The sequence below is a fragment of the Macaca mulatta genome, chromosome 8 (genome assembly GCF_049350105.2).
Source record: "Macaca mulatta isolate MMU2019108-1 chromosome 8, T2T-MMU8v2.0, whole genome shotgun sequence".
Classification (NCBI taxonomy): Eukaryota; Metazoa; Chordata; class Mammalia; order Primates; family Cercopithecidae; genus Macaca; species Macaca mulatta.
In genome coordinates, this window is record NC_133413.1 from 24918674 (window position 1) to 24928801 (window position 10128).

Here is a 10128-nt window from a genome sequence, read left to right on the forward strand (position 1 = left end):
CATCACTTTTTTTTTTTTCATTAAGCCCTCTTTTGGTTGCTGTCGTAGGGCTGGAGAAACTCCCTTTCATTCTCCTAGGATCCCACCTAGGTTGCAGAGTTAAACTGACATAAGATTGATCATCGGGAGCCCTCATAAAGAAATGAAGATCCAATGAAGTACTTAGAGTCAGTTACTCATGCACTGAATTGGATCAAAAACGAGTTGTGAAGAAGCAATTAAATTACGTGAAGAGATTTAAAAGATAAGTTATTTTTAACAAGGTCTGTACAGAATCCTCTTTCAACTTCTTTTCCTTGCAGATAGGGAAGGGCATCTTTCCCATAGAAATTACATCTTCCACTTTATCATTATTATTATTATTTTGAGATGGAGTCTCTCTCTTTCACCCAGGCTGAAGTGCAGTGGTGCTATCTCGGCTCACTGCAAGCTTCGCCTCCCGGGTTCACGCCATTCTCCTACCTCAGCCTCCTGAGTAGCTGGGACTACAGGCACCCCCCACAGCGCCAGCTAATTTTTTGTATATTTAGTAGGGATGGGGTTTCACTGTGTTAGCCAGGATGGTCTCGATCTCCTGACCTCATGATCCACCTGCCTCAGCCTCCCAAAATGCTGGGATTACAGGCATGAGCCACCGTGCCCGGCCATCTTCTACTTTTAAGAAATAACAGGAGGGTCAAAGTGATTATTTCTCACTTGCTGTTTTTCAAGTATCTTTAACTTAAATAGTCAGTATGCTAGATTAGCATATTTTAACCCCTTCATTTCTCTCATCTGGAACTTCCCAGGACGTTTCATGTATTAAAAGTTAAGTTGATGGCTGTGGAGAGCAGAATCAGGTTAGTAACTGAATGGCAAGAGACCTATAAAGGAAAACAGGAATATAAATAGGAACAGGCAAGACATAAGTCTAACTATATAGTCCCATTTTTTTTTCTTTTTTCTTTTTTTTTTTTTTTTTTTTTTTTTTGAGACGGAATCTCACTCTGTCACCGAGGCTGGAGTGGAGTGGCGCGATCTCGGCTAATGGCAACCTCCGTGTCCTGGGTTCAAGCGATTCTCCTGTCTCAGCCTCTTGAGTAGCTGGGATTACATGTGTGCGCCGCCACACCCAGCTAATTTTTTGTATGTTAGTAGAGATGGGGTTTTGCCACCGTGTTGGCCAGGCTGGTCTCAAACTCCTGAGTTCATACAATCCACCCGCCTCGGCCTCCCAAAGTGCTAGAATTACAGGCGTCCCATATCTTATTGAATAAGTCTCTTAGTCATGAGAATAGTTTTGTCCAGTTAAGCAGTTGTATCTCATTTTAGGAGGTGATGTTGTAGGTGGTCCTTCATCTAGGTTAGGCCTCTATAAGGTGTGGCCAATCAGTATTTAATAAGAGGCATTTCTATGGAAACGAAAGAAAAGTAAAGGTTAATGGTTGGAGCAAATTATACAAGCCCAGTTTTTGAGTCCAGAGGACAGTCCGTTGAGATTTCTAGATGTTGGGCTTGAAGTATCTTTAGATAGTGGAATAAGAAGTCGTGGCAATTTTGATGAATTTCCTGTTGTGTGGTTTACATCAAGTGTTCTGGTGAACTTTCTGAGCACCCCATATACTCACGGGCATGAAAATTGTCCATAGGTAAGTTGTTATTGTTACTGAAACACCTGAGGATGGGTCTGGGTCCTGCTGCTTGACACACAGAAGGTCAAGCACTGAGACATTGAGTATTTCCAGGGAAATGTAGGGGTATATATAGCAGGGAGGAAATGTAACCATGTGTAGGAATACAGGAATTAGAGAGTGATGATAAGAAACCTAACCATGTGTGGAAAAAGAGGAATTAGAGAGGAGTAAAGAAGAGAAGTTAGTCAACAGGAACCACCTGACTGGCTAGGCAGTCCTAGTGGATGAGGAGTCTGGCATCTCACTGTTCAAATGCAATGATTTCAGGAAGTTTCAGTTCCTTGATACTGTCTGGGAAGCTTGTTGGTGGGTTTTCTGAGAAAGGAAGTTAGATAAGACTAATATAACTTTCTAAAGTGTTAACACTGGGGGGATCAATTTCTATGATTTTTCAAATAAACCGTAAACATCGATTCTGTGAGACAGTTGGGTCCGTTTCAGTCCCTCATTTCTACTTATTAATTCCTCAATCCTGGGGAACCTGACCCTGGATCTTTCTGGCTGCCTCACGCTGAGGTGAGGCGTTGTGGGCAGCTTAATACCATGGGTGACCTCGTGGCCACTCAGGAATCACAGGTTAATCTAATCCTACAGTTTTCTTCTGAAATACAATCTTCCTCTCTCCATCTCCCACTTCCACCAAAGATGAATCGTAGCAAGATCATCTCTTATTAATATTACACAAACATTTTGTTCAAAAGAAACAAAGTTTTTACCCTTGTATGGTGTATTATTGTTAAAACTCATTTTAATAAACGCTTAGAAACTAATCCAATTTTAATTAGTTTGAACATAATGTAAGATTTTCATAAACTTTCTATAATGTTTTACAATTTTCTATTAAAGAGCAAATCAATATTCCAAAGAAACCCTGTTATTCTGACACAGGGGCCCAGATGCTGGCCTTGCATCAGTGTGCTTTGAATATTAACGCTTAATTTGTAGAAAAACTCCCAAACTTATTTTATCTCTCAGAATCAGTCCTTACTATCTCACGTGCCCATCTCTTCCAAAATAGTCCCTGGGCCTAAAGGGATTGAATAGTTTTAATTTCTTGCCCTGTGTCTCATGAAGGCACTTCATTTTGATTGTCACCTTCTCCTGGGTCTGAAGATGAAGCTTTGACTGGTGCCAATGTTCAGGATTAAGCAAGAGTTGGCCAGGCACGGTGGCTCACGCCTGTAATCCCAGCACTTTGGGAGGCTGAGGCGGGCGGATAACAAAGTCAGGAGATCGAGACCATCCTGACTAACATGGTGAAACCCCATCTCTACTAAAAATACAAAACCAAAAAATTATCTGGGTGTGGTGGCAGGCACCTGCAGTCCCAGCTACTCAGGAGGCTGAGGCAGGAGAATGGTGTGAACATTGGAGGCAGAGCTTGCAGTGAGCCGAGATCACACCACTGCACTCCAGCCTGGGCGACAAAGCGAGACTCTGTCCCCCCTCCCCGCCCCCCCCAAAAAAAAAAAAGATTAAGCAAGCAAGAGTCGGTGCCTTTTTCAGACCCAGGAGTCCAAGTCCTTTAACTTGACAGCCCAGGATTGGTTAACAGGATTTTACACTGCAGGAAGTCCTAGCATTCTCTCTAACATGTCACAGATTAACCATGTCCAGTAGTTACTGCCTGCAGCACTTCAAACCATTATATTAAAGTGGTTAGGTTACTTATTGCACATGTCTAATTGCAACAATCTAGTGACAGAACTATGTCCAAAAGCATCAAAAATGTGATAGATTTTATGCCAAACTTACCAAAGTAAAACAACTAACTTTCCTCTCCATCATTTTTAAAAAAAGGTAAATGCAGCCAGGCATGGTGGCTCACGCCTGTAATCACACTTTGGGATTATACTTTGGGAGGTCAAGGCAGGTGGATCACCTGAGGTCACAGCTTTGAGATCAGCCTGGCCAACATGGTGAAACCCTGTCTCTACTGAAAATACAAAAATTAGCTGGGTGTGGTGGTGCGTGCCTTTAATCCCAGCTACTTGGTAGGCTGAGGCAGGAGAACCTCTTGAACCCAGGAGGCAGAGGTTGCAGTGAGCTGAGACTGTGCCACTGCACTCAAGCCTGGGTGAAAGAGCAAGACTCTGTCTCAAAAATACAAACAAAAAAATAACATAAATGTGGATATCAGTTTTCGAAATTCAGCATAGGGATAACCTCCTTTCACTTAAATACTGTAAAAGAAAACAGGGACAGAGTCAAGAACAAGCATAGAATAATTTCAACTATTTCAAAAGAGCGTCATCACACCTTTCCAAGATTGTTAATCTAGACAACTGCTTAGGTAAGTTTCACTGCTACAGCCTTCAAACCGGTGCAACACTTGTACGTATTTTATTTTCAAGTGCACACATGAAGCCCTAAACGTAATAAAAGGGTTGGGATAAAAAATTAGTAGAAAGTTGGCTGCGCACAGTGGCTCATGCCTGTAATCCAGCATTTTGGGAGGCTGAGGCAGGTGGATCACCTGAGGTCAGGAGTTCAAGACCAACCTGGCCAATATGGCAAAACCCTATCTCTACTAAAAATATAAAAATTAGCTGGGCGTGGTGGCAGGTGCCTGTAATCCCAGCTACTCGGGAGGCTGAGGCAGGAAAATCACGTGAACCAGGGAGGCAGAGGTTGCAGTGAGCCGAGATCGCACCATTGCCCTCCAACCTGGGCGACAAGAGTGAAACTCTGTCTCAAAAAAAAAAAAAAATGGCTCTTCCGGGGACGTTGTCTGCAGGTACTCAGAATGGTCCAGCGTTTGACATACCGACGTAGGCTTTCCTACAATACAGCCTCTAACAAAACTAGGCTGTCCCGAACCCCTGGTAATAGAATTGTTTACCTTTATACCAAGAAGGTTGGGAAAGCATCAAAATCTGCATGTGGTGTGTGCCCAGGCAGACTTCGAGGAGTTCGTGCTGTAAGACCTAAAGTTCTTATGAGATTGTCCAAAACAAAGAAACATGTCAGCAGGGCCTATGGTGGTTCCATGTGTGCTAAATGTGTTCGTGACAGGATCAAGCGTGCTTTCCTTATCGAGGAGCAGAAAATTGTTGTGAAAGTGTTGAAGGCACAAGCACAGAGTCAGAAAGCTAAATAAAAAAATGAAACTTTTTTGAGTAATAAAAATGAAAAGAGTTGCTGTAAAAAAAAAAAAAAAAGAAAGGTCTCATTTTTAAAATTACTACTTAACCCAAGTGAATGTCACTTAGTTTTAATAATGGTAAACACAACTAAAGCAATTTTAGAGAAATCCTAGTCAATATAAATTTCTTAAGGGCAAGGCCAATCTTTCCTGAATATTAAAACTTTGTACCCGTATCACAGTTTTTCTTCATTGCCTAAAGAAGAGGATCTGAAACCAACTTAAATTATTGATTGAATTGAATTTCCGTGAAAAGAAATGCCATTTAAACATTTCTCCTCTCACTTGCTTTTTCAGATAACAAAATCAATAATGTTCTTTTTCTGCTGGACTTTTAAGCCTTTATTTTTATTTTTATTTTTACCAGGAAACTTAAAGTTCTTGTAGCTCTCTAGATCGTCAGAGCTAAGCAAAACCAATCCAATTTTAAATGGCTGGTATGAGCTCTCAATTTTTGCAGGTTTGACAAAGGTAGCTTAGGAAGTTTAGGTAAATAGAACAAATGATAAATGGTTGGAAATGCACAGGAAACAAAATGGCTGTTCATAGAACCAAATATAAGCCTTCCATTAGAAACTAAAATACGGCCAGACACGGTGGCTTATGCCTGTAATCCCAGCACTTTGGGAGGCCGAGGTGAATGGATCATGAGGTTAAGAGAACGAGACCATCCTGGCCAACATGATGAAACTCCATCTCTACTAAAAATACGAAAATTAGCCAGGTGTGGTGGTGGGCACCTGTAGTCCCAGCTACTTGGGAGGCTGAGGCAGGGGAATCACTTAAACCCGGGAGGTTGCATTGAGCTAAGATCACTCCACTGCACTCCAGCCTGGTGACAGAGCGAGACTCCATCTCAAAAAAAAAAAAAAAACAAACAAAAAACAACAACAACAACAACAATGGACTTACAATTGTATGTATAAGCCAAATCCCAATGAAAACAAACAGCAGATAAATGTAAATTAAAAGCAAAAACAAATAAACAGGACACCAACCCCCAATTTTTTTTCCTACTCAGTTGTCTTGGAGGCTACCGTGTTACCCAGGGCCTAAGGAAAAAAAAAAAAAAGATGAATATTTCATTTCTGGTATATGAATTAATGTCTTTAAGTCCACCAATCCCACTGTGTATTTTGTGCAATTAAGAAATTCACTTTAGGCATGTGACAAGTAAGTACTTTATTGCTAGTACTATCTCTGCAGAAGAGCAATACAGTGTGAAACGAAGCAACGCAAGCATGGGTGTGAAATGTGGCCCCTTGTTTAAATATGACTTCATGATGAACTATATTAAAGAAGAATTGGCAAACTGCCAGTGTATTTCTTTACAATACTTCTTATTTTACCTTCATCAAGACTGAGCTTTTAACCACGAGCAATGTCAATTAGCCAAACTTTTCAATTTTCTATCAGATTTTAAAGAATATTTTACAATGTACTTACATGGATCATTGATGACATGCTAGAACTTTCTGTTTTGTCCTAAATTGTCTGTCTTTGTTTTAATAATCATTCAATTTATATTAGAATATGTTCCTATATTCATCATGTAAGACTTTTTCTCATACAAAGTTATTCTCTTTTCTTTCTAACCTTCATTACCAAAAATACATCTTCACCATAATTTTTTTATTTTTCTTTTTTTTTGTTTGTTTGTTAGAGATGAGCTTTTGCCACATCACTCAGGCTGATCTTGAACTCCTAAGGTTGCAGTCCACTTGCGTCAGCCTCCCACAGTGCTGGGTTTACAGGCGTGAGGCACCACGCCTGGCCATAAATCCATGACTTACTTTACATCTTTCTCCTCTTCTTACTGGTTCCTTTCTACCTTGTTTCATAAATAACCTTTGCAAGTCCATAAACAGAATTAACCTTTAGATAACTTCTGAATTAGACAAATTTATTCTTTTTCTTAATAAGAACCCATCTTCTTTGGCAAATCTTATGTACAGAATTATACACTAACTACAATTGTTATCCTTAGTAACTTTAAATTTTAGTGAAAACTAGGAAGCAAAAAGTCCTGAACTGAACTGTCTATCAAGAGAAAATACTAGCATTTTCTAGATGGGCTTTCCATAAGGAGGAACAGTCAGACTGCAGGTTTTTCTTTCCCTTTCTCGTAATCAGCCTAAGAAACAATATTTTACATTTTATCAAAATAATTCCCAGTCAGGTGCAGTGGCTCATGCCTGTAATCCCAGCACTTTGGGAGGCCAAGGTGGGTGGATTGCTTGAGCCCAATAGTTCAAGATCAGCCTGGGTAATATGGCAAAACCTTATAGCTACAAAAAATACCAAAAAGAAAAAATTAGGCCAGGCACGGTGGCCCAGACCTGTAATCCCAGCACTTTGGGAGGCCGAGGTGGGTGGATCACGAGGTCAAGAGATCGAGACCATCCTGGCCACCATGGTGAAACCCCATCTACTAAAAATACAAAAATTAGCTAGGCGTGGTGGCACGTGCCTGTAATCCCAGCTACTTGGGAGGCTGAGGCAGGAGAATCACTTGAACCAGGGAGGCAGAGGTTGTAGTGAGCCAAGATCGCGCCACTGCACTCCAGCCTGGTGAGAGAGCGAGACTCCATCTCAAAATAAATAAATAAATAAATAAATAAATAAATAAATAAATAAATAAAAATTTTTAAAAAATTAGCTGGGCATGGTGGCACATGCTTGTAGTCCCAGCTACTCAGGAGGCTAATGTGGGAGAATCACCTGATCCCGGGGAGGTGGAGGCTACAGTGAGCCATGATCACACCATTGCACTCCAGCCTGGGCTACAGAGCAAGACCCTGTCTCAAAATAATAGTAATAGTAATAATAATAACTCATTTGTTGCCTTTATTAGGTTTTTAATTGCTTAGAAAAACTGAGATCTAAAAGGTTTTTTACATTCACCTAACCTTCTGTAGTGCTTTTTTTTTTGAGACAGGGTCTCAACCTGTCACCCAGGCTGGAGAGCAATGGCCCGATCTCAGGTCACTGCAACCTCTACCTTCTGGGTTCAAGTGATTCTCCTGCCTCAGCCTCCCAAGTAGCTGGGATTACATGCACCTGCCATCACGCCCAGCTAATTTTGTATTTTTAGTAGAGATGGGGTTTCACCATGTTGACCAGGCTGGTCTCAAACCCATGACCTCAGTTGATCTACCCACCTCGGCCTCCCAAAGTGCTGGGATAATAGACGTGAGCCACTGCGTCCAGCCTGTTTTGTCCTTTTTTTTTTTTTTTTTTTTTTTTTTTTGAGACGGAGTCTTGCTCTGTCGCCCAGGCTGGGGTGCAGTGGCCGGATCTCAGCTCACTGCAAGCTCCACCTCCCGGGTTTACGCCATTCTCCTGCCTCAGCCTCCTGAGTAGCTGGGACTACAGGCGCCCGCCACCTCGCCCGGCTAGTTTTTTGTATTTTTTTTTTTTAGTAGAGATGGGGTTTCACCGTGTTAGCCAGGATGGTCTCGATCTCCTGACCTCGTGATCCACCCGTCTCGGCCTCCCAAAGTGCTGGGATTACAGGCTTGAGCCACCGCGCCCGGCCTGTTTTGTCCTTTTAACAGAGAAATTCAAATTCTAGTTCTGTGTCAGTTCACTCTCAGTATTTAGGCTCATTTTTAAAAGTAATATAATAAATTCATTCAGTTTAATCAACTTGAGCACATAGGATTCTCTTGTTTTCTCTCTTTCAGCTTTTTATTTCTGCTGTGATTTGCATGTGCCCCCCAAAGTTCATGTGTTGGAAACTTAATTCTGAATGCAACAGTGGGGGGAGGTGAGACCTTTAAGGGATGATTGGATTATGAGGGTACTTCCCACATGAATGGATTAATACATTATTGTGGAAGTGGGTTCGTTATTGCAGGAGTAGATTTGTTATAAAAGTGAGTTTGGCCCCCTCTTGTATGTTTTCCCTTCCTCTCATGCATGCCCTCTTGTCCTTCCACCTTTCACCAGGTGATGAGGCCACAAGAAGGCCCTTGCCAAATAGGGGCCCCTTGACCTTGTACTTCCAAGCCTCCAGAGCAGTAAAAAACAAATCTCCATATTTAACTAAATCACCCAGTCTCAGGTGTTCTGTCATAGTAGCACAAATCAGACTGAGACAATATCCATTCAGTTTGATCTGTTATTTAATGATTCATTTTGAAACAACCTTTGAATAACTTCCAAACTAAAACAATATTATTTTTTATTTTAGCAAAAACCCATCTTTTCTGTCTCATAGTTTTTTTGTTTATTCATTTTTGTGTTTTTAGAAAGAGTCTTGCGTTGTTGCCCAGGCTGGAGTGCAGCAGTGCGATCTTGGCTCACTGCAACCTCCACTCCTGGGTTCAAGCGATTCTCCCACCTCAGCCTCCGGAGTAGCTGGGGTTACAGGCACCCGCCACCATGCCACCATGCCCGGCTAATTTTGTATTTTTAGTAGAGACGGGGTTTCACCATGTTGGCCAAGCTGGTCTTGAACTCCTGAGCTCAGGTGATCCACTGCCTCAGCTTCCCAAAGTGCTGGGATTATAGGCGTGAGCCACCATGCCTGGCCAGTATATGGTTGTTTATAAGTGTGTGACACCTTCCCCTCTCTCTCTACCTCCTGCTCTGGTCATGTGAGACAGCTCACTCCCCCTTTGCCTTCTGCCATGATTGGAGGCTTCCTGAGGCCTCCTAGAAGCAGAAGCCGCCATGCTTCCTGTACAGCTTGCAGAAGTGTGAGCTAATTAACTTATTTTCTTTATAAATTACTCAGGCTCAGGTATTTCTTTATAGCAATGCAAAACAAACTAATACAGTGACTCTGTTATAAAAGCCTGTTTGCCTCTCAGTGTGTCCCCTCGCCCTATAATGTCCTGCACCAACTTGGGACTCTGCAGAGACTTTGTATTAGTTTGTTCTTGCATTGCTATAAATTAATACCAGACACTGGGTGATTTATAAAGAGGAAGAGGTTTATTTGGCTCACAGGTCCACAAGCTGTACAGGAAGCACAATGCTGGCATCTGCTTGGCAAATAGGGAAGCCTCAGGAAAGTTACAATCATGGCAGAAGGCAAAGGGAGAGACAGCACTTCACATGGCCAGAGCAGGAGAAGAGAGAATGGGGACGTGCCACAGATTTTTTGACAATCAGATCTCATGAGAACTCACTCACTGTCAGGAGGACAGTACCAAGAGGAATGGTGTTAAAACGTTTATGAGAAATCTGCCCTCATGATCCAATCACCTCCACCAGGCCCCACCTCCAACGCTGGGGACTACAATGCAACATGAGACTTTGGTGGGGCCACAGATCTAAACCATATCAGAGTCCGTCAGCAAG

The 10128-nt window shown here is 42.0% G+C and overlaps 1 pseudogene across 1 annotated transcript; it reads left to right on the forward strand.

Annotated features, from left to right (window-relative positions):
- The first annotated feature begins 4386 nt into the window (after window positions 1–4386).
- LOC709678 (large ribosomal subunit protein eL34 pseudogene) lies at window positions 4387–4838 on the forward strand (annotated as a pseudogene). Its single transcript, XR_001446599.3, has one exon. The product of XR_001446599.3 is annotated as a large ribosomal subunit protein eL34 pseudogene (transcript).
- The last annotated feature ends 5290 nt before the right edge of the window (window positions 4839–10128 follow it).